This window comes from Delphinapterus leucas, chromosome 1 (genome assembly GCF_059928025.1).
Source record: "Delphinapterus leucas isolate spDelLeu-1000000601 "Yukka" chromosome 1, BTC_Dleu_Yukka2, whole genome shotgun sequence".
Lineage (NCBI taxonomy): Eukaryota > Metazoa > Chordata > Mammalia > Artiodactyla > Monodontidae > Delphinapterus > Delphinapterus leucas.
The window spans coordinates 161,283,016-161,308,631 of NC_143129.1; the positions used below are offsets into that span (position 1 = coordinate 161,283,016).

The window sequence follows — 25,616 nt, forward strand, 5'->3', positions numbered from 1 at the left end:
CACTTTTTATATCAACATTTTTATCCGTCTGGAATTTGCATGAGGTTAGGTGTCTTTATTTCCCCAAATGATTAACTAATTATCCATCTCCATTTCGTGACTAGCCTATCCTTTCTACACTAATTAGAAGTGCCACTTTTATCATTTATTAGGGTTCTGTTTTGGACATCTTTGTTAATTTGTTAATTCTTGTGCTAACCAACACAAGTGATATATTTTGATATCCGGGAATGGATTTCTCTTTAACATTGATGGCCCTATATCAGTATTACTTAATGGCTGTGTAAATGCAAAACTTTATCTAATGAAAGTACCAAAAAAACATACTATTTGAAGCCTGTGGCAACTGCTTCTGAAATGTAAGTAGCAGCCCCAAACTCTGTGTGCATTCAGATTTCTGGATCTAGGCCACCGGCAACGGGAAGGACTCCCTTTTCTGTAGCAGCCTGATGGAACAGGAAGTGAAGTACTGAGGACTCCTCCTGTGATCCAGGGAAGGGAGTGAAAGAATCAGACGTGTGTACCCCAGGACTCACCCTTGGGTGTGCAGGAGGAACAGACCACGAGTCTTGTCTTGGTTTGGGTTCCCCTGGTAACCAACTCTGAGCAAGGTTTGAGTGCAAGCAGTTTCTTTAGAAGACAGACCCAGGAAAGCAGGCTGCAGCCCCAGAGAAATGCTTCAGGCTTTTGGAAGTAGGCGGGGCCTGCACTACTTGGGAGGGCCCAGGGGATCTGGGTGGGGCGCCAACAGTGAGGGGGAGTTGGGCAGAGAAGTGGAGGAAGCTGAGAAGCGGACCTTTATCAAGCCAGTTACTATAATGGGGAAATGGAGCTTCATTCCACTGGGGACCTCAGGGTCTCGTGTAGACCAGGCCTCAGCCATCCTAACCACGAGGAAAGGAGCTGGGGCATTTACATACCAACTCCCCTCAGCAATTGGCCGAGAGGGGCCCTGAGAAGCAGGGAGGGCCATCACTCCTCCAGCACTCCTTGCCTGCCTGGGTGGAGGCAGCGTGCTGCAGCCCCAGGGAAATGCTTTTGGAAGTCGGATGGGCAGACACTACATGGGAGGGCCCAAAGGTGTGGAGACCCAGACTAGGGCAGAGCAACAGGGATGGGAAGGAGAGGGGCGAGTCAAGCCTTTAGGAAGCATAATGGACAGAGCTTGGGGACCAGAAGACTGTGGGGCTGTGGGAGGGAGCAGAGAGCAGGGCAACCCTTGGATTTCTGGCCTGGGACACAGGAGGGATACTGGAGCATGGCACCTAAATAGGAAGAGCCAGGATGGAGACTTTGCAGCATAAGAGAGGAGACATCTGGGATGCAAATGGTATGTGGGTCTGGGGCAGACTTGGGAGGTAAATGGAGCATTGGGAGTCATCGCTGAAACCACTGAAGCCAGGGGTTTAGTTGAGGAAGGATCCAGGTTAGGACCGGAGATGGGATGTGCGGGCCCTCGGGGAACGTCCCACAGATGCGCAGGAGCGATTGTGAGTGAAGCTTGACAGGAGCTTGTCTTCTCCTGGCTCCCCAGTGACTGGGAGGCCGTCCCGTCCCCCTGGGGGAGGGGGGGAGGGATGATGTCGAGGGGGAGGGTGGGAGGGAAGGGATGGGACAGGGTGATGTGGATTCCAAAGGAGCCGACAGCTGTCAAATAATATAAAACCTCATATGTTAATAATTCTTACAATCTTGCCAGACTTAATGGCTGGCCTGTCAAGAGCAATGACAGAAGCTATTATGGAAACAAGATGGGCATATTTTGGAGGCAACATCGACATTGCAGCCTCGCGCTGGGCTTCCAAGGACCAGGACGAGGACAGCCTGGCCTCCTTCCACCCCCACGAAGGCCTCGTGCTCGGCCAAAGAGGAGCTGGGTCGTTGAGGATTCAAGACATGGACTGTGGATTGATCACGTGTGAGGACATTATAATTAACCGTCAGATCCCACAGCTGCCCCATCCTTCCTGTCCCCACCCCCTCCCTGGTCTGCAGCCACCTCCAACCCCCACACACAAAAACGAAGCAATCAGCCAACAGCACTATACAGCCAGAGGCACCCAGAAGGTTTCAGTTGTGGGAGGGCCAGACTGGAGGGTCCAGGGGCTCGCTATGGGGTGATCTGGCAGATCTGGGAGCTCTGGGAGGGGTCTTGCACTGCTCATGGCCTCAGGTCCTGGGACTGGACCCAGTTCTATAGCTGATTCACTCAATGAGCTCAGAATAATCACTTGGTTTTGAAACGCCGCCATTTCTCATGTTTAAAATGGGAACAGTAGCAGAAAGAGTAAATAAAACGTGTGCAAAAATGCTTTCAGAGCTTCGATATCTCAGAATCACTTTCCACGACTCTCTGAAACACCTCCTGCTTGATCTTATTTCACTCTCCAATCAGCGCCAGGAGACAGCATCAGGATCTCCATTTTCACTGATGGGGAACACGAGGCAGGAAGCAAGGCTACCCTGGGCACACAATACAAACACGCAGAGCCAGGACTGAGCCCCATCTTCTCTCCAGCGCCAGAATCTGCCTTAATATATGGACTTTTATTAGACTAACAGTTACCAGGACAGCTACCACTTGTCCTGTGAGTGCTTCCCTTGTGCCAAGAGTTGTGCTAAATCAGAGTTTTTCAAACTTAACTGTGTACAAGGAATCTCTGGGCATCTTGTTGAAATGCAGATTCCGGTTTGCAGGTCTGGGGTGGGGCCTGAGACTCTGCATTTCTAACAAGCACCCAGGAGATACCGAGAGTCCAAAAACCATACTTTGAGTATCCAGGTGCAAAATGCTTTTTCTCATTTAAATGGCACAGCACCCCTAGGAAATGGGTACTATTATTATCGTCTGTATCCTGCAGAGGACACTGAAGCTTAGGGAGATGGAATAATTTGATCAGGTCACAGAGCTCAGCAGAAGAACTAGGACCGGAACCCAGGTCTCCCGGCCTGAATCTGCCCACTTAGCCCCAGAGGTCTACCATCTCCCCAGCATTTGCCTGGAATCGTATGAGCCACGCCAGAGGCGAGGCTCTGAGGACGAGCAGGACAGCTCCAACGAGGCAGGTGGTGTTAGGAAGGAGTTGGGAGCTTCAGCCAGGGAGGAAGCTGCAGTTTGGAAAGCGGGTGTTGCTGTATCCAGAAGAGAGAGATGCTGGTTCTGGAAAATTCTCCTGCTTCGATGATGGGGATGGTTTGCTTTGAAAATAAAAAATTTTAACTGGTCTGAGAAGAGGCCTTGGAGCCAGGACGAGAAGGAGGAGTCCCCACTCTCAGGGACAAGGAACTGGGAGGACTTGCCCTGGCCTTGGGTTTAGGGGATGACCTTGCAAATGCCAAAGAGAAAAACTGCAAATGTGAGAATGCTCACACCCTTTCCTTCTGCCCACCTGCCCAGGAGGGGTCTTTGCCTGCCCAGTTCCTCAGTGTTTGTGGTAACAGTGATGGGGAGAGCTGAGAGGCCCCAGGAGCTAGCTGTCAGGGAGAAATCCCCAGAAGGGGGAGGGGAAGAAGAGAGCAAGGGTCATGTGCTCAAACGTGGACAAGGGCCAGGTGGGCACCAGGAGGGAGAGGGGCAGGCCATGTGGGGAGCTGGAAAGCACACGTCTTTCTCAGGGTCCTGTGTTGCCAGAGCTGATTTCTCAAGCAAAGCTGCAAATGCAGATCTTTATGTGAAACCCCCACTTTTTTAATGTTACCCACTATTGCCAAAACTATATGTGTGGGGCTTCCCTGGTGGCGCAGGGGTTAAGAATCCGCCTGTCAATGCAGGAGACATGGGTTCGAGCCCTGATCCGGGAAGATCCCAAATAACACGGAGCAACTAAGCCTGTGCACCACAACTACTGAGCCTGCATGCCACAACTACTGAAGTCCGCACACCTAGAGCCCGTACTCTGCAACAAGAGAATCCACCGCAGTGAGAAGCCCACACACCTCAGTGAAGAGTAGCCCCCGCTCACAGCAACTAGAGAAAGTCCACGCACAGCAATGAAGACCCAACACAGCCAAAAATATATAAATTAAATAAATAAAATAATTAATTAATTAAATTTTTAAAAAATATATGTGTAATATTGTGCAGACTTCATAAGTTTATGAGAAAGATATGCCCTTGCGTCACCATTTTGCAACCTCGGGACCAGAGCCAGCACAGGCTGGGTTTAGGGAAGGGTTTGGGGGAGTCCTGAGAGAGGGTCGAGAGACAGCAGCTATGCCTGTTAGATACATCGTGACGATGAGAGAGAGCACAGAAACTAGGGTTTTAAGATGCAGTGCTGTTTGTCGTGAAGAGAATCTTCCTTAGTGCTCTTCAAAAGACTTTAATGAACATTCAAGTGGTTTTTCCATTTTTGGCTCGCAGACTAGAGTGTCTTTAATTGTGACAATAGGCAGAGACTGAGCCATACAGCTCCGTGATTTTATATGGGTCCCACAAGGAAGGCCAAACCCACAGGAGGCAAAGGTCTGGGGGAACTGCCAGCCAGGGGCTGAGGGCAGGACCAGGAAGTGGCTGCCCAATGCATTGAGCAGATAGACATCCCGGGCTGAGCAGGTGAGACCATGTCCTGCCCATTCCACTTGGAGCGGAGGGGTTCCTGAGTGCCAATGAGTACATCCTGTACCCTGAGCCACTAAAGACCCACAGGCACCAAGGAAAGAGAGGCCATTGGTACAGAATACAAGCGGCTGCTGGAAATACCTCAGGGCAGCCACCCACAGGTGAGCCAGGGAGGCTCCTGTTCACAGGTGTGGGTCTAAGGCAAAGGGTCTGGACAGACAGAGGGACAGGTACAGATGGGAAACCAGACTTACGGACAGACGTGGAGGAGTAAGAGAGGGAGAAAGGCGAGCTGATGTTCCGACCACAAGGCACTGCTCACATCACCTCATTTCATCCCCACAACAACCCTTTGAGGCCCTTCACCTTATTAGCCCCACTTCACAGATGAGGAAACTAAGTCTTGAGAAGATCAACATGAATGGTCCAAGGGCATCCTGCTAGGAAGTGGCCCAGAAGGACTGTCATTCCGGGCCTTGTCTGGTCACAGAACCCAGGCTCAAACCAGAGTTTGGGAGCCCTTTCCTGGTGTCTTAGCTCAGGCTGCTATAACAAATTACCATAATCTAGGTAGCTTAAACAAGCATTTATTTCACACAGATCTGGAGGCTGGGAAGTCTGAGATCAAAGTGCCAGTAGATCCAGGGTCTGGTGAGGGCCCGCTTCCTAGTTTGCAGATGGCATCCTGTATCCTCACATGGTGGGGAGTGAGCAAGCTCCCTCATGCCTCCTCTTAGAAGGAGAGTAATCCCATCACGAGGGCTCCATCCTCGTGACCTAATTACCTCCCAAAGGTCCCATCTCCAGCACCATCACATGGGGGCTTAGGGCTTCAACATATGAATCTGGCGGGTGGGGGACACAAATATTCAGTCCATAGCACCTGGTATGGGAGGAGGGTGCTTCCCTCAAGAGAGGCCCCCAGGATCCACTTTTCCACAAAGAACAAAACCGCAAAGCCCCAGACAGTCCCCAGAGCTCTCTGTCTGGCAGCCAGGAAACACAGAGACACTCTTGCTGGGTCCTCCTGGTCCCCACCTGCCCCTCGCCCAGGCCATTGGGCTGCAAGCCCACACCACCTGCAGCCTCCTGCCCAGGAGCATTAATTGAAAATTAATCCACTCAGTATGTGCCGATGTGCAAATCAAAGCTAAGTGTCTCAATTAGGAAGAGAAATGGAGTCGGGCACTCTTCTCAGGTGCTGGCTTATTTATGGGGATAATATCATTTTTAATGAGGGGAGGTACTAAAAGGCACGACAAATGCAACATTTAATAGAAAAATATTACAGCATTCCATCAGCAGAACGCTGTCAGGAGGGTGGATTCTGGGGATAAACGAACAACTAGGGATCTATCTATGGTTGCGTGGGCGCCTGTGTATGCGCATCTGTGTGTGCACACGTGTCTGTGTCAACACACATGTCCACATTCGAACACGTGAGAATGTGTACACTTGGGGTGGGGGGCGGTTCTCGGGGGAGAATGAAGCATTTTTGCTACAGAAGGTGAATTTCCCAACTGCTGCCCGAAGTCCCCCATTCAAGGTCCTGGGCCAGCCAAGTAGGAATTCAGGGTATTTTCCAATATTAAGGGAGATCTGGTCCCTGGAGAGTTGTAGGTCTCTGTCACCCACCTCTTTGGAGAGTCATAAAGGGGGAAATTATACCCTTGGGCTCCAGCGTCCTCTGGGCTCTCCTTGCCACACATGGGCCATGGTTGTCCCAGCCAGCCACATCGGTGTCAACTGCAGGGCAAGGCCCTCTGGGCACCACCCCACTGCCACAAGCTGGAACTTAGGCCCAGCTGTCCCCTTCAGCCTTGGTGTCAGGCTCAAGAGACAAGGACTTTGCTTGCCAGGCTCAAGTCCAAGTTCCCACCCCCACTGCCCCAAGTGCAGCACAGCCCCAGACCCAGGGTCTACAGCCCCAGCTCAGGATGGCCTCAGCTCTCCCATCTGCGGAATGCGGAAGCGGTTGAGGTGAGCGGCTCAGGATCCAGCCAGCCCTCCCAGCCCCCCACACAGCCTGCACGCACTGACCTCCTCACCTCTGCTCATGTGGGACCCCCTCCTAAATGCAGGTCCCAAATCCTGCCCTCACTTCCCTGCCTGGAGCAGCAGCCCGCTGCCCCTGCCACGCCCCACAGGGAGCATCTCTGACCACCCCACCCTCCTCACCCATCAGATGGGAATACAAGAGGGCCTGCCACACAGTGAGGTGGCTTGCAGCAGGGAGTGACGGAGACACATAGCGCACTCGGTGTAACCGCATCAGCACGTGGGCCAGAAGGGCTCATACTTAGGATGAGCTTTATCCCTGTGGTCAGGGTTACAACATCCGCCTCTGCCACCTCTTCCTCGCCCCATACAAACCCTGGGCAGCACAAAGTGGGGCTTTTATCCCTATTTCTCAAAAGAGGAACCTGAAGTTCAGAGAGGTTGAGAGGCTTGCCTGAGGTCACACAGCAGGTGTGAAAGATCAAAAGGTTTGCAGAGGTTCCAGAGGACACTAGAACCCAGGCCTCCTGGGGCCAAGACTGGGCTCTCTCATCTCAGAAGAGACTGGAGGCTCTAAGCCAGGGGATTCAGGTCTAACCTGGCTATGCCTCCCACCAGCTGTGTGACTTTGGATTCGTTACTTAACCTCTCTGTGCTTCTGTTTTTTCATCAATAAAATGAGGTGATAACAGCATTTACTTCGTGGGGTTTTGTCAGGGTTAAAGGAATACCCATAAAGCACATAGAATGGGGCCTGGCATGTGATAAACGTTCAGTATGTATTAGGCCACCTTACTTCCAAATCGTTCTCTCCCTAGTCAGGCAGCAAGAATCATCCATCAAGCAGTCTGCCAAGGTCCTCCAGGCAGGGCCTTCCCCTCCCGCAAATGCCCAGCACACGAGCCAAAGTTGGATTCCTTGACCTGGGCAAGGTGCCTTCCTGTACATTGCCGTCATTCATTGAGCTGTATGCTCGTGCTTTGTGCATCTTTCTGTGTGTATGTTATACTTGAATTGTTTTAAGTACAATAACAATAATAATAAAATAAAACCTAGCAGGAGGCAGGGGCATTTGTGCCCAGTAGAGGGGTTCTAACTGGGTGGAGGTGCTGGTGGTGCTGGTGGTTATTCATTTGTCTGCCTCCACATCACCTTTCGCTCCACGTGAGGAGCATCTATCTCCTTTCCTGCGGTACCCCAGCACCATTAAACTGTCTGCACGTGCTAGATAATCAATTAGCACTGAAGAGAGCGAGGGGGCTGAGGGTGGGCTCTACGCTGGGTGGAGATCTGAGTCCGTGGGCCCTCAGTCTCAGGAGTAGAGACCCCCACTCCAGACCAGGAGGCCAAACTGGGGGCTTCCCCCTCCCTCCCAGACCCCAGGCACCTCCAGATTCACGACATTTGCAAGTTAACTTCCCACAAAAGTCACTCTCCAAGATTAATATTTATTTCTTATGAAATTTAAATTTTTCAGCGTAATGAAATTTTTATTTCTCGTGAGTTATGGATAAAAATATTTATAACTTTCCCTTTCACACCACTGAGGATGGGGCTTAGATGGAACCAATTACCCAGGCGGCCTCCTCCTGGTGACTGCTCTGGGGTCAGGGCAGAGAGGGGGTCAGAAGGACTGGTGGGGTGGGAGCGGATGCCCCCCAGGTAACAGTGTCAGCCCTGCTTCCTGCATCTGAGCAGTAGGGGTGATGGGTAAAAGGGGAAGGCTCAAACCCACCCCACCCGCAACTCCCGGCAAATAGCTCAGCAGGTGCTGGGAATTGGGGCCAGAGAGAGGCCAGAGGAGGCTGGGAGAGGACACAAAAATTAGGCCAGCAAATGAGCGAAAGAGAGGAAGGAGCGAGAGCACCCACATCTTCCCGCCCCAGCATGGAACATGGTGGAAGAGCCTGTCAAAGGCAGCCCTTGTTGCCAAGGAGATTGTGGCTCTGGGGCCTTTCATCATTTTGTGCCCAGAATCATCACGAGTGTGCCTTAGGTGAGGAGCAGCCTGAAGGGCACATCAGCAGCAGACAGCGGGGAGGTACAGCAGGGGAGCCACAAGTTCTAAAGCCAAGCAAGCCAGCATTCAAATCCTGTTCTGAATGACCTGGACATGTTTCGTAACCTCTCTGAACGTCAGTTTCCTCATCTGTGAGATGGGGGCCTGAAGATGGCATCAGATGATGTGTAAAGGGCCTGGCACACAGCTCGGGTTCCATTAATGGTAGAGGATCCTGTGCTGTCTATCTACTGACGGGGAGCTCACTACCTCACAAGGACAGTCAGCTTGGTTGGAAAAATCCATCTTCTCACTGAGATGTACACCCTGAAAAATGGGGCTCTCTGGACACCCTCTTATTGCACATGTGTTGCTCTAGAACACAATTCCTTCAGGCACTGGGAGACCAGAGCCCACCCTCAAAACCTCCCACACCCATAACACGGGCTACCAACACAGCCTCAGATCTGCCCACAAACGTGCTGCCTTGCCAGGAGACTCCATGGGTCCCACATGGCTCTTGATGCAATAATGTTACGAGGGGCACATCATACAACTGCCTTCCCCAAATAATGACATGCGCGAGACACGCCACCAACAGGGCTGCACTAACAGTGAAGGTTAAGCAGACACTTGCCAGTCCCTCCTTACCCCTCCCCCCGCACCAGATCTCCGAAGTCCACACTGGACAAGGGCTACGTCTCACCTCCCTAACACCCCTGGGGCCAGGACCAGGCTCATTCTTCCTCCTCACCTTGCCTGGGATGCAGTTTGTGTTCACTAATTAGACCTGTCACCGGCCCTGAATCATTCCCAGGCTGGGCCGGGGAGGTCATTAAGCCAGAGATGGATAAGTGCTAAGCCTGCCCTGCTCTGGAGATTTACAAGGCTCAGGCTGGGGAGGATTTATAAGGTTTGTTAAATTTCTAATTTAGTTTAGAATGCAGTGCCATGGTCTCAGTGACCAAGCCGCGTGGGCGAGAATTAAAACAAGTGCAGCCATCCCTCACGCTCCGGGAAGACAGTGGCCTCCCCACCTCCCACGCCAGCCTTGGGTCACAGGCCAAGGGCTGCCAAAAGACAGTGTGGTCCGGTGGGCAGCCCCAACCAAGCCACTCAGCACACGCTGCCCAGCTCCAGGCCCACAGACATGCCTGGCAAAGAGCTGCAGGCCCAGCATCTGTTTGTGGTTGATTGCTGGTTTGGATTTGTTGTTTGTTTATTCATTTGGGGTTTTTTTTTGAACAGTTAATATACTCACATGGTTCAAAATGTAGAGTATAAAGGATACCCAGAGTAAATCTCTCTCCCACCCTGTCTCCCAGCCACCCAGTCCCCCTCATTGGCAAAAACCACTGTTATTAGTTTCTAGCAAATCCTTCAAGATTCACACACACAAACAAATATATATATATCCATACACGCACATTCTTTTCTAGTATATATACTCTTTTTCCCCCTTGATATACACCCTTATGTACCTTGGGGTTTTTTTCACGTAATACCAGATTTTAGGAATCTAGAATAGAATGCCCACTGATCAGCATCAAACAGGCCTGGGTTGGAATCCCAGCTTTGCCCCGTGGTGTACTGAAGCTGGCTCATCCCCCCTCACAAAAGCCAGTTGTGAACATCACTTCCCAACCTCAGGTTCAGTGATGCATGTTGGTAGCTTGAAATTCCGTGGGAGTATCTACACCATAGACATTGACAAATACGACAGACTGAGGCTTTTTTGTGTGTGGAGAGCATATTGACCAGCACACCACCAGCTTTGCCACTTGTGTGCTGTGTGACTTCAAGCAAGTCACTTGACCTCTCTGAGCCCATTTGTTCATGTCTAAAATGGGTAAGAAATAGTATCATATCTGTGGTGGGCCTGTCCCGACACTGGGCATGAGGGATCCAGAAATGAATCAAGCCCCAGGCCTGCCACAAGGGGCTCTGGTCTAGTGGGAGGGGGACAGAGATCTATATGGACAATGCCATCATGCTACAGAAATAGGCAGAACAGGGTGACTCCAGGACAAGAAGAACCAGGTGGGGGTGGGGTGGCTTCACAGAAGAGGTACCCTTTTATGCTGGGCATTGAAAGATGGCCAGATATACGTATACAGTGAAATATTACTCAGCCATAAAAAAGAATGAAATAATGCCATTTGCAGCAACATGGATGCACCTAGAGAATGTCATACTAAAAAAAGTCAGACAGAGAAAGACAAGTATTATATGATATCACTTATACGTGGAATCTAAAAAATCATACAAATGAATCTATATACAAAACAGAAACAGACTTACAGACATAGAAAACAAACTTATGGTTACCAAAGGGGAAGGGATGGAGAAAGGGATAAATTAGGAGTATGGGATCAACAGATACACACTACCATACATAAAATAGATAAGCAACAAGGATTTACTGTATAGCACAGGGAAAATTATTCAACACCTTGTATTAAACTATAATGGGGGCTTCCCTGGTGGCGCAGTGGTTGAGAGTCCGCCTGCCGATGCAGGGGACGTGGGTTCGTGCCCCAGTCCGGGGGAATCCCACATGCCGCGGAGCGGCTGGGCCCGTGAGCCATGGCCGCTGAGCCTGCGCGTCCGGAGTGTGTGCTCCGCAACGGGAGAGGCCGCAATAGTGAGACCCCCGCGTACTGAAAAAAAAAAAAAAAAAAAAACTATAATGGGAAATAGCCTGAAAAAATATATATATGTGTATATATATGTGTACAACTGAATCACTTTACTGTACACCTGAAACTAACACAATATTGTAAATCAACTAAAATTCAATTTAAAAAAAGAAAGAAAGAAAGAAAGATGGCCAGGAAACCCAGATACAAAAGCCTGGGCCTGGAGGGTAGAGTTCCAGAGCCAGTCCCAGAAAGCAGACTTCATTTCTTCCTAGCTCAGAGAGAGGAAGTTGCTTGCCCAAGGTCGCACAGCACGGAAGTGACTGAGCCAGAACTCTAATTCAGATCTTCTTGGCCCAAAGCATGACGCGATCTCCAGCTGCATTGTCTGCTCTCCACCCAGTCACCAAGTTGTCTTGCAAGACGGCTCACGGCACTGGGAGGGCTCTCAGGGGCACTTCAGACTCACACAGTAAAGGAGGTGCCCTCCGCAGCCTCCTGACGGAGAACACACCCTGTGACACAGGGCAGTCAGCATGGTCAGAAACCTATCCACACACTTAGCCTGAGTTTGGAAAAGCAAAGGCATCCAGCACCTCTGCCATCCCTGGGCTCCCCTCCCCAGAACACCAGGGGCTGGACCCCACTAGGGGTCCACTGCTCCCTTCCTTCCTCCTGCCCTTTCTTGGCTTTGATTCTTAAATCAAACACTCCATTACTTCCTGTCTGAGGAGCATGCTCACTCAAGGGGGAGCAGATGGGGAAGTAAGAAGCCCAGAGAAGAAAGGGCACATCAGCCCCAGAGTGTCCCAGAGCCTGAGGCCTCCAGGGAGGGGTCAGCGTGACTCTGCGCTCTTGTCTGGAGACCAGTGTGACTGACAGGCAACTCTCCACCCTCCTTGTTCACTCATTCAGTAATGCCCATAGGGCACCTCCTGCTGCGTGCCACGTGAGAGACGGGGCCCATCAGGGAACAAGTCAGGCAAGGCCCCTGCTCTGGTGGCACTTTCATTCTGACAGGGGAGACGGAGTGCAAACCATAAACCAGGAAGTTGTCTAATTTCGGAAGGTCATAAGTGCTCTAGGAGAAATGAAACAAGCAGGTGAGATAGAGAGGGACCAGGTGTGGTCCAGGAAGTCCTCTCTGAGGATGTGACATCTGGCCTGTCACCTGAATGACAGGAAGGAACCAGCCCCATGAAAATCTGAGGGTAAGACATGCCAGGCAGAGGGAACAGCAAGTGCAAAGGCTCGGAGGCTGTGTTTGAGCTGGAGGAGAGAACTCTCGGGAAAGGGAATGGCCCAAGGGGGCATTGGGCGCACCCAAAACAGCGTGTGCAGTATAACCAAGCATACCACATGCTGACGTGTTACTTCAAACTGTCTTTCCTACCCTCTGAGCCTCAGGAGTCTGAGGGACAATCTGGAGTCCAGGGCGGGGCCTTCCCCAACCTGAGGAGGGGTAGCAAATGGCTCAGCCCTAGAGGAGGCCAAGGGCTAAGACAGGTTTGCCACATTTCTGACTCCTTGGAGTGACCCCAAGAATAATAGGGTCACCCTGCTCAGTGATGCCAAAGGGTTGACTTGTCCAAAGCCACAAGGTGATTTAGGGTCCAGGACATGTGAGAAGCCATTGAACGCCCCCATCCAGTTTCCATCCTAGTGAGCCCACTTCTTTCTCTCCTCCCCAGGAAGACACAGGTGAATCATTTCCTGGGGTCTGTCTCTATCTAGGTGGGAGCCATGAGAGGGTGAGCAGCACGAGTTGACTCCATACCCTGAGCCCCCGGTGTCAGGGCTCCTAGAAATGCCTTCCCACTCCCCACACACACTTACACCATCTACATACAAGGGTCGTAAATGATGGTCAATCACAGTGACTTCTACCAACCCAAACAGGAGCTACAGAGCCCCTGGTCCAGAATCTCAGCATCGAGCGCCCCCTGGTGGTGGTCATGGCAATCCAAAGCTTGGAGCCCTCAAGCTCGGACTGAGAACACCTGGCCCAGCCCCCTCCAGTCGGGTGCGGAATTGAAGGGCAAAGCCCAGGACTCATCTGGCACAGTGCACAGTGAGGGGCTGGGGGGCTGACTTTCAGTCAGTGGGCCCGTGCCAACTAGAAAAGGCCATGCCCTGAGATGGTAAAGGCTTGTCCACAGTCACACAGCAAGTAGGTTGTACCTAGTGGCCAAGAAGAGCACTCATTCATTCAATCTGCTTCACTGAGCATCTACCGTATTCCAGGCACTCTTCTAGGCATAGATAACCCAAGAGTGACCAGGATATAGTCCCTGCCCTTGTGAAGCCTGCATTCTACTGAGGGAAAGGGATGATAAGCACATGAACAAATAAATATGCAGGGTGTCAGGTGGGAATGAGTTCTATGATGGAAAATAAAGCAGAATAAGAGCAGAAGCAGCAGGGGCACTGTCTTAGATCAGATAGTTGTGAAAGGGCTCTATGAGGAGGTTATATGTGAGCTGAGACCCATGAAGAGATTGACAGGGAACTATCCAGGGGAAAGCGTTCCAGACAAAGTAAAAAGGAAGTATTCTCTAAAGGAGGGGGGTCCTTGGCATGTTCCAGTAGCAGTGAGAAGATGGGTGGCCAAAGTGGAGTGAGAAAGGAAGACAGGGGAGATGAGGTGGGAGAGGTGGTGGAGGTCATATCCTAGAGGGTCCTGTGCACCGTGATTAGGACTTTGGGCTTTATCCTAAGTTGTGTTAGGAAGACATTGGAGGGTTTTGAACGAGCATGATGGGGCTAGCCTCTTTAAGGGCTCACTGGCTACTGAAGGAAAAAAAGACTGTAAGAGGTTAAGAAATGAAAGCAGTTAGTTTGGAGTTGGGAGCCTAATGCAAGATTCTAGATGAGCAATGACAGTGGCTTTAATCAGTAGTAGGGGTAATGAAAGGGTCTCAGATTTGAGATACATTTTGGAGGTCAAGGCTAAATGAGTTTCTGAGGTACTGATATAGAATGTAAGGAAAAGAGAAGAAAAGAGGATGAGACCAAGGCTTCTTGCCTGAACATCTGGGTGAATATTTCCTGGGATGAGGAAGACAGAAAGGAGAGATTTGTGAGAGGAGAATCAAGAGTTCCATTTTGGACATGGTGAGTTTGAGGTGCTAGCCATGAGTATTCCAAGTTGGATATAAGACTCTGAAGATCAGGGATGAATGTGGGAGACATTAGCATATAGATGGTGTTGAAAGGCATGGAGAGACTTCTGCTTCCATCCAAGATGAGGGAATAGAGACCAATTTACCCTTCCACCTGAAACAGCAAAAATAAATGATACAAAACAGATGGAACAATAGTTTTCAAGACACTGGACATCAGAAAACACAGTATCCCTAAGAGACAGGAAGCAAACAACGTGAGCCTTAAAATCATCTTAGCTTACTGCCTTGAGAAAGTTTCCAGGCTGCAGCAGAAAAAAAAATGGGACTGGAGGTGATGCCTGGAAAGCCCTGTGAATTGAGGAAGTGGAGCGAGAGAACAGGGAGAGACAAAGATAACCAGAATTTTCAGGACAGAATACTCAAGAGGAGAGACACACATAGAGAGAGAACCCTGGAGATCTGGAGAGGGCCCCCTTAAGTCTTCATTAGAGTACTGATCAACATGTGTGTATAAGGAAAATACCTAGGGTCAGGCCAATAACAACCCAAAGGTATTAGAGGGAATGGCATCCAGGACTCCTACAGGACCTGGAATAACATCTGTGCTCACCAAAACCAGAAAACCTCAAAATTCATGCAGCACTGGGTAGAATACTCAAAAGAACCTTGCCTCAGCAGTGAGGAATAATTATCCCTAGACTAAATGCTACTCTGTTCCCACCTGACAAATATTAAAAGCAAAATCCAAAAGGATCAAACTCTTCCTGCAGATAAATTGCATTCCACAATAGAGCTCAGGAATACAAAAATAACCAGGAATACAAAAACACCTAATGTGTGTGTAATTGGAGTACCCAAAGGGATGCGAAAATACCCAAAAAGGTAAAAATCACAATGTCTGGCACCTAATCAAAGATTACCAAACATGCAAAGAAGCAGGAAAATATGGTCCATAATGAAGAGAAAAATTGATCAATTGAAACTGACCCAGAACTCACACAGATGTTAGAATTAGCAGACAATGACATCAAAACCGTTATTATAGCTGTAGTCTATATATTTAAATTGTTAAGTGGCAGCATTTAAGATATTAAAAAGACCCAAATCAAACTTATAAAGATGAAAACCACAATCTGAAGTGAAAAATACACTGAGTGGGATTAATGGCGGATTAGACATTGCAGAAGAAATAATATGAATGAACTTGAAGACATAGCAATAGAAACTACCCAAAATGAAACACAGAAAGAAAAACAAAAAGAATTTAAAGGGGGTATCAATGACCTGTGAGACAACTTTAAGCAGCCTAATATACGTGTAATTGGAGTTTCCAAAAGAATAGAGTGGGGTTAATCTGTAATTCTAAACCCAGCAAAAATATCTTTCAAAACAAAGACAAAATAAAGACTATTTCAGACATACAAGAGCTTAAAGATTTCATTAATAATAGTCTTTCATTATAAGAAATATTAAAAGAAGTCCTTCAGTCAGAAGAAAATGATACCAGATAGAAATATGCATTCAATGAATGAAAAACACCAGAAATAGTAACTACACAGGGAAATATATGAGTTTTAACATTATTTAAACCACTTTTTAAAATAATTGATTATTTAAACAATAACAATTTACATTGTGGAGTTTATTATATATATATATTGAATAAGTTAAATGTATGACAACAATAGGATAATGGCTGAGAGATGGGAAATGGAAGCGCACTCTTGTAAGAGTCTTACAATCTACATAAGTGGTATTTTGAAAGTCGACTGTTATAAGTTAAAGATATATACTATAAATCCTAAAATAATGACTAAAATAACAAAACTAAAAATTTTAGCTAACAAATAATAGAGATAAATTAGAATCATAAAAAAAATCCAAAAGAAGAAAGAAAAATATTAAAAAGGAAACAAAGAACTGGTGGGACAAGTATAAAACAAATAACAAGATGACAGACTTAAGCTTAACGACATAAATAATCACATTAAATGTAAGCGACCCAAACACTCTAATTAAAAGGCAGAGACTGTCAGATTAGATAAAAATACAAGAGCCAACTAAAGCCTGTCCCAAAAAAGACACATTCAATATAAAGACGCAAAAAAGTTAAAAGTAAAAGGATATAAAAAGTATGCCACGCTGAAGCTTAAAAAAAGAAAGCTGGCATAGCTGTACTAATATCAAAGTATATTATCAGATCAAAAATAGTACCAGAGATAAAGTTCATTCCATAACAATAAAGGGGTCAATTCATACAGAGGACATAAAAATCTAAAATGTTTATGCACCTAATAACAGAGCTTCAAAATACATTATGCAAAAAGGGTTAGAACTGCAAGGCGAAACAGACAAATCCACAAGTATAGTTGGAGATTTCAACATTCTTCTCTCAACATTTGCTAGAACAAGTAGAGAGAAAATCACTAAGGATATAGAAGACTTGAACAACACTATAAACAACTTTGACCTAATTGACATTTACAGAAGACTCCACTCAGCAACATCAGATTGTCCATGGAAATTTTAAAAGATGGAGTCATAAAACAAGTCTGTATAAATTTAAAAGGATTCAAGTCATACAAAGAATGTTCTCTGACCACAATGGAATTAAATTAGAAATCAATAACAGAAAGATATGAGAAAAATCACCAAATACTTGGAAACTAAATAACACACTTTTAATAACCCATGAGTCAAAGAAGAAATCAAACGGGAAATTATGAACTATTTTGAACCAAATGAAAATGAAAACACTACACAAAAGAAAAACACAAAATTAGTGGTATGCCACTACAACAGTACTTGGGAGGAACTTTATAGCATTAAATGCTGATACTAGAAAAGAAGAAAGGTCTCAGATCATTGACTTTCTACCTTAAGAAACTGAGGGGTAGAGGGGGAAATGGGTGAAGAGAATCAAAAAGGACACGCTTCCAGCCATAAAATAAATAAGTCCTGGGGATGTAATGTACAGCATGGTGACTGTAGTTAATAATATTGTGTTATGGGGTGACATTCAGCCAGCCAGTGGGGGCGATGGACTTTCTGTCCTAGAACCATGGCCCAGTTTGTCCGTAACTTCACAGAGAAGGCCCTGGCACTGGTCAATGCTCCTGTGACTTACCTGAAGCTCTCGAGGGGCCACATTTTGGCACTACGCCTAAGTTGAGCCAGTTCCTCCAGTCCCTGCTGAGATCCCTACAGCTATTCAGAGCTTGAAAAAATTTGTCAGGAGTGCTCAAACCAGTAGCTTCAAACAGCTCACAGTTAAGGAAGCTCTACTGAATGGTTTGGTGGCCACTGAGGTGTGGATGTGGGTTTATGTTGGCGAGATCATACGAAGCCAACGAAGCGTGGCATCGTTGGCTATGATGTTTGAAGACCAATCTCTAACATGTGATTATATTTGCTTTATTATTTGGGTGCTCTTGGACCATGTATGAGCAGGCTGGTATTTGAATAAAATAAGACAATGTGTCAAAAATCAGTGTTTTCTCTATCAAACCCTACATGGAAGGTCAGAACTTCTCTTGATATTAAGGTGGGTTGTCGTTTGCTTTAATACATTAATACACCTCTAAATGCATGTCTTTGCTTAGCCTGCAATTGGATAGGATATATATGAATATACCAACCTGGTACATGTATATATGAGGATAACATTTTATTTTGAAAGCTTGAAATAAATGATATTGAAGCTTTATTTCTAGAAAAGTTGGGGGAAAGGCTTTGAGAAAGCGGGATCTTACTCCAGTAGGAGAATAATAATACCACATTCCAAACACGATGTAGTTAAGCACGCAGTATAAAGAATACAATTTGGACTGTTTTTCTTTGCTAAAGTCAGAGAAAGACCCCTTTGACAACACCTGTGTCTGTAAATGTAGGTGTACTTTTTGTCAACTTGGATATAGCCTCCCCAAAAGAGAACAGCAAGGCGATATTCTGTGTATCTTTGTAACATCTTTAACACTAGGACAGAGTGAATGAGAGCAATGACCAATTTTTTTTTTTTTTTTTCGGTACGCGGGCCTCTCACCACTGCGGCCTCTCCCGTTGCAGAGCACAGGCTCCGGACGCGCAGGCCCAGCGGCCATGGCTCATGGGCCCAGCCGCTCCGCGGCATGTGGGATCTTCCCGGACCGGGGCACGAACCCGTGTCCCCTGCACCGGCAGGCAGATTCTCAACCACTGCGCCACCAGGGAAGCCCAATGACCTATATTTTTAATCTAATTTTGACGTGTTATATTATTATGATGCCAGGTTTTTTTAAAGGACCTGTCTTTTCAAAAATAAAATATCCTATAGATGTTTAACAGGGTTATAATTTAGTAACATCCTGAAATAAATACAAGTGATTGGTATCAAAATAATAATAATAATAATACTGTGTTGCATATTTGAAAATAAGAGAGTAAATCTTAAAAGTTCTTATCACAAAAAACTTTGTAACTATATAAGGTGACAGATGTTAACTAGACTTACTGTGGTGATCATTTTGGAATATATACAGAAATCTAATCATTATGCTGTACCCCTGAAACTAATATAATGTTATAATGTCAATTATACCTCAGTTTTTACAAAGAAATAGGGGGGAGCAAATTAAACCCAAAGTAAGCATTAGAAAGGAAATAATAAAGATTAGAGCAGAAATCAACAAAAAAGAAAGCAAAAAAAAAAAAGAGAGAGAGAGAAAATCAATAAAGCCCAAAAGTGATTCTTTAAAGAAATTAATAAAGTTGATAAAATCTCTAGCTAGACTGATAAGGAAAAAAGAGAAAAGACACAAAATATCGGGAATGAGAGAAATGACATCGCTAAAGATTCTACCAATATTAAAAGGAATAAGGGAATATTATGAACAGTTTTCTGCAAATAAACTTGACAACTTAGATGAAATGGACAAATTCCTTGAAACACAAGCTACCAAAGCTCACTCGAAAAGAAACAGATAACCTGAAGAGCCCTATATCTGTTAAATAAATAGAATTTATGGTTAAAAACCCTCCAACAAAAAGACTGCAGGAAAAAATGATTTCAGTGAAGAATTCTAGCAAGTATTTAAGGAAGCCATAATATCAATTCAACAAAAACTCTTCCAGAAAATTAAAGGAAAAAATACTTTCCAACTCATTCTAAGTGGCCAGCATTCCTCTGATTGATAACAAAGCCAAAGACATTATAAGAAAGAAAACTACAAAACAACAACCCTCATGAGCATAGATATGAAATTCTAAAAATTTTAGCAAATCCAACCTGACAATATTTAAAATGGCTAATATATCATGACCAAATGAGGTTTAGCCCAGGAATACAAGCTGGTTTAACATTAAAAAATAAACAACTGTGGGACTTCCCTGGTGGTCCAGTGGGTAAGACTCTGCTCCCAATGCAGGGGGCCTGGGTTCGATTCCTGGTCGGGGAACTAGATCCTGCATGCATACCAAAAGAAAGATCCCACATGCTGCAACTAAGACCCAGCGCAGCCTAAATTTTTTTAATCCAGTATCGGTGGGAATTAAATTATAAAACAATAAAAATAAACAAATATATGGCATCATAATAACCGAAAGTATTAATGTCCTATTGCTGCTATAACGAATCACCACAGCCTTAGTGGCTTAAAACAACACAAACTTACTATCTTACAGCTCTGAAGGTCACAAGTCCAAAGCTGTTTCACTTGACTAAAATCAAGATGACGGCAGGATTGCATTATTCTGGAGGCTCTAGGAAGAAAACATTTCCTTGCCTTTGATGGCTTCTGGAGGCTGCTTGCGTTCCTCACCCCCTTCTTTCTCCATCTTCAAAGTCAAAGGCAACATCTCTCTCCCTCTCTCCCTCCCTCTCTCTCTCTCTTCCCCCTCCTCCCTCTCTCTCTCTCTTCCCCCTCCTCTCTCTCTCTCTCTCTTCCCCCTCCTCCCTCTCTCTCTCTCTCTCTCTCTCTCTCCTCTCTCTCCTGTTTGTGTCGTCACATCTCTGACTCTTCCACCTTTTAAGGACCCTGATGTTTACACGTGGCTCACCTAGATAATCTAGGATAATCTTAACCTTGTCTGTGAAGTCCTTTTTTTCACGCAAGGCAACGTTCACAAGTTTCAAGTCGTAATGCAGCTCTGAGGGTGAGCTCCCTGCCCCAGGAAAACCCTGGTGGAAGGTCAGACCCACAGGTCTCAGAAACCAGCACAAAGCCCCGGCTTCCGGGGCTTAGGTCACAGAGCGGCTCAAGCTATCGGGAGTCATCGGAGTATTAAGTGTTTCCCTGCCCCAGAGGAGACCCGGTCCCCTAACCACCACTCAGGGGCTACCGTCCCCCACCCAGCCTCATCCACACTCACCCTCTGGTGGAGCAGTAGATCCCCCTTTAGAACTTGTCCCCCAGGGGCAGTGGGCTCCCAGAGTGGAGGCAGCTGGAGCAGAGAGAACTCCGGCTTCAGAGCCAATAGGCCTGGGCTCAAGTATCACCTGCATTCTCACAGTACCACCCTGGGTAAGTCCCGTCAGCTGCCCGCAGCCTCCATTTCCTCTTCTATAAAGTGGGGGCTAAGCCCACCCCCCAGCACGGTGGCGAGGATAGCAGGAGATAACACACGTGCAGCACAGATCAGGGCCCAAGCCACGGGCGGTGGGTGATGGAGCATTAGTCCTTTTCCCTGCAGCCTGCTCTCCACCGTTCTCCTCCCCTAGCTTACTCCCGTCTTGGGTCCCCATTTGACCCCAGGGATCTCCAGGCCATCCCCTGCCACTGCCCTGATATGAAAGTGTCCCATGGCTGGGCCCAGCAAACCCAAACAGCAACCCCTGCCTAGGGTGGGCCTGAGAGAGGAAGTCTTCCACCTCCCCAGTGTCTCCAGGACCCCTGTGAGGACAGGTGGGAGATGCAGGAGCCCCACCCCAGGGGACGTTAAGCAGAGTGGTTAAGACTCTCGCTCAGGACCTCTGTTTAGATCTAGGCTTCCCACTTACTTGACCCTGGCCCTCACCGCCCCCCAGAGCCTCAGTTTCCTGTTTTGTCAAATAGTATCCATTTCAGAACTATCATGAGGATTAAATGAGATCATGCGTGAACGTGCTTCACCCAATGCCTGGCCCACGGTGAGCACAGTACCTACGGGCCATCTCTGTGGTTATTTGCTCCCACCCAGCTCACCATGAAGGCTGGTGTCCCCCACCCACCTGCAGTGTGAGTTTCCTGTGAGCCTGAGTTCAAAGAGCCAGGGGGGGCACCAGGGTCCAATGATGCCCCCTCCCCTAACACAGTCACACCTCCGTCCCTCCGCTCAGCCAGGAGCTTCACAATAATAGAAATCCTCTCATCCTGCTTGCCATCTCTGTAGTGCCTAGATTAGCTCTGAGATCTCTGGCCCGGGGCTGCTCCTCTCCCAGCAGGGACCCGCCCTCCTTGGCCCTGATGTGCCCACCTTGGGAGCAAAGTGGGACCGAGCAGAGGAGTGGTGAAGTCTAGGGGCTGAGCGTGGACTCTGGAGCCAGACTACCTGGCTCTGTGTCCTCCCAACTTGGTGACTTTAGATAGGTCACTTGACCTCTCTGTGCCTTATAAAACAGAGCTAAGAATGGTACCCTCTCATAGGGTTATGGTGTAGATTAAATGCTTGCAGTGGTGCCTGGCCCCACTAAGTACCATGTAAGTATTTGCTATTCTTATCATCACTATTATCTTTTTCCAGCACGTCGCCACACGCACAGTGGGTTTCAGGGCATGCTTACTGAAGGAATGGATAGATGGATGGATTAATTAATGAACCAACCCACCTCTACGGGTCCTTAGCTCAGGGATAACTGATAAACGGTGGTTATGGGTTTTGAGGGCCTGGCAGGTGCCAGGTGCTTCATAACACGTGATCAGACTGAATTCTCACAACAACCCAAGGAAGTGGGTACCTTCGTGCCTGTTTCACAGATAAGGAAATCATGACGCTTAGAGGTTAATGTGTCCAAGATCACACAGTCACTTTTTTCTCGCCTTTAGTTTTTAATTATACGTGATACAAAATCACTGAAGAAAACATTTAAATAGAAAGGCAAAATAAAAACAATAAAGATTAAACCACCTGAGATTCCATACCCAGAAATTTCCATTGCTGAGTGCTTGCAGACTATGACATAGACTTTCTTCATGCAAACATACATATCTTTTTTAACAAAGATGGGCTCACGTTATGCATCTCCTGCACTACAGCAGAACGTAGCTCTCTTTCTACGTCAATAAATCCGTGCCACCGGGAACAGATAGTGCTCTATTGTAGAGCCAAATCGCAATTTATTTAACCAGTTTGCTGTTGTGGGCTATTTAGGCTGATCCAATTTCTCACCATTTTATGTGATGAATATCCTCTTTATCCATACAACTTTCTGAACTTGTCCAATTATTTCCTTAGGATAAATTCCTAGAAGTGAAATTTCTGAGTCAAAGACAATACACTTATTTAGGGCTTTTCATATATACACACTGCCAAATTGTCTCCCAGAAAAGTTGTATTAATTTACGCTCCCACTAGTGGCAAATGAGATATCGGCCACAATACTGAAGATATACAAAACGGATCAGAAATGGTGCATTAGTCAGGAAAGGCTAGGCCAAGCTGTAGTAACAAGTTAACCCCAAATCTCAGTGGTATAGCACAGCAAAGATTTATTGGTGACCAGCACTGCAGGCTCAGTCTGGGTCAGCAGAAGGAGGGTCTCTGCTTGCACAGTGAAATTCAGGGCCCCAGGCTGATGGAGAGAGGACCCCCTCCCCCACACCATCTCGTAGCTGTACTGTTTGGAACACCAAGACCTCCACGGTTGCCCCAGAATTGGAAGAGTGATTACCCAGGTTCTGAAACGCCTTGGCTCAGAAGTGATACGCATCACCTCCACTCATAGAACTGTCACACGGCCCTGTCCAACTGCACAGAGGCTGGAAAGGATGGTCTTCCATGGGTCCAGGAAAGAGAGGTAAACCTGACCCGCATAAACACTAGTAACGTCTGCTACAGATCAGAGGGGTAAAAGTCATGGAAGGTGTCCTCTGGCAAGAGGAATCTGAATTGAATCCCCTTGTGGTTTGTCATAGGTCCAATTTCACCGCTCTGGCGTGGCTTTTCTTAAGAAAGAAATGTTTTGTCCCACCATAATGAAGAGAGGGGGGAGGGCCCAGCTAGGCAGCTGGACGGTGGGCTGGTGACAATTCCCCTCATACCTGCAAGGCAGTCCACCTCCAGCTTGCCCTGGGGTCCTCGCCCAGAGCCGCGTGGACCCCAAGAAGGCTGGGGCCAGGTCCCCGCCTCGTGCAAAGGCTATGGGAGTGGGGTCCATGGGAAATTCTGCCCTCTGTAGCCCACTCAGCCAGCCCCTGACTCGTCAGCAAGAGCAAGCAGCATGGGGTCAGCCCACCCCATAAGTCAGATGCAAACAGGAAATCAAGGGACAAAGGCGGTAAAAATGAGTTTTCTGGAGTGAGACTGCCTGGGTTTGTAAACCAGCTGAGCCACTTACCATTTCTGTGACCTTAAGTAAGTTACTTAACTTCTCTGTGCCTCTGTTTCCCTAACTCTAAATGGGGATAATTACGCAAGAGGGAGGGGTTATGGGGATATACATATGCATATGGCTGATTCACTTTGTTTTACAGCAGAAACTAACACAACATTGTAAAGCAATTATACTCCAATAAAGATGTTTAAAAAAAAATCATTTAAAAAAAAAAACAGTAACTACCTCCTAGGGCTTAAATAAGTCAATATTCATTCCTTCATTTAACAAGCACACAACAGACACCCTTATAGACTCTGGGGATCCAGAGGTGAACAAAGCAAAGCCCCTTCCTTCAAGGAGTTTACATTCTCTTAAGCAGACAGGAAACAAATACATCAACAACAAATAACATTGTTTTTCAGGTGTTCGTAAGTGCTGTGAAGAAGAATTAAGCAGGGTAGGGGGAGAGACAGTGATGGGGAATGCTGTTTTATCCAGAGTATGTACCTCCGTAAAACAACATTTGAACAGAGATCTAAGTGGAGTAAAAGAGCAAGCCGTGTGGATATCAAGGCAGAAATGTTCAGACGACAGGAAGGCAAGGGCAAAGGCCCTGAGGCGGCAGCATGCCAGCAAAAAGGCGAGTATGGCTGGAGCAAGCGAGCAAAAGGCCAGGAGATTAAACCAGAGGGGCGCGCATGGCCATGGTAAGGGCTTCTGATGACCACGATGATGATAATGATGGTGGCCAAGGGCGTGTGGGGTTGAGGGCAAAGAGTAAGTCCACGTATACGGTAGAGATAGATCCAGGGATCTGGGAAAATATAAATATATAAATGTTTCCATGAAATCAGTCTCTCTCCTTTTCATCCTACCCCTACTGTCCCCCCTCCTAATCTCACTCCCCAAAAGTAAGCCTCAGGATGGAAGGAAAATAAAATTATCTCCCAGCTACTGAAAGCTATTTGCAGTGGTGGGAGTAGAGGCAGCCTCGGTCAACCCGGACATCAGGCAAGATGGAAGTTGCTGACAGCTCCAGCTGCCAGTTCCCCTTTGCCTTATTTAGGGGATTTGAGGTGGGGGAGGAAGGAGAAGAGGAAGGGGGGGTGCTGTAGAGGCAGAGAGGGAGGGTGGGGGTGAGCAGCGGTCTGCGGGGAGACCCCAAGGGCCCAGGCGGCTGGCATTCTCCAGTCACCTAGACAGCACCCAGGACCAGTGGGGCCAAGGCTGCGTGACCTTGTCCAAGGTCAGCCCAGTGATCTGGGCGGTCTCCTCCCCACCCCCCCACCCCAGCTGTAGATATGTTTTGGGCAAGGGAGGGGGAGGGCCGTTTCCTTCCACCTGCTCCTCCCCAACACCTGGGTGGAGAGCAGACCTTGGGGGACTGGGGCTGGGGTAGGGATGTCTGTTCCCTAATAAATGTTCCTGCCCCTCCCCTCTACCAGCTTCCTTTGAACCGCATGGGCGCGTGTGCACGCATGAGGCGCACACAGACACGCTTCCACCTAAGAGACAATGGAGTCTGCTCGTGAAAAGCAAAGCTTCTGAAGCCAGACTGCCTGGGTTCAAATCCCAGCTCTGCCTCTCCCTGCTGTGTGAGCCTGGGCTAGTGACCTCCTCTCTGAGCTTCAGTTCCCTTGTCCTGGGTTGTTGGGAGGATTAAATGAGTCATCTGTATAGCAGCATCTAGAACTGTACCCAGCACATCATAAGAAGCGTGAGCTGCTAGTATCACACGTATTTATGTGGGCTTGCAGAGGGGAGGAAATATCCCACCCCTTCACTCTCACAGGTCTGCAGACGTGCC

At 47.6% G+C, this 25,616-nt stretch overlaps 1 pseudogene; it reads left to right on the plus strand.

Moving 5' to 3' along the window:
• The first annotated feature begins 16,843 nt into the window (after positions 1 to 16,843).
• On the plus strand, positions 16,844 to 18,834 carry LOC149750786 (ATP synthase F(0) complex subunit g, mitochondrial pseudogene; annotated as a pseudogene).
• Positions 18,835 to 25,616: the final 6,782 nt, after the last annotated feature.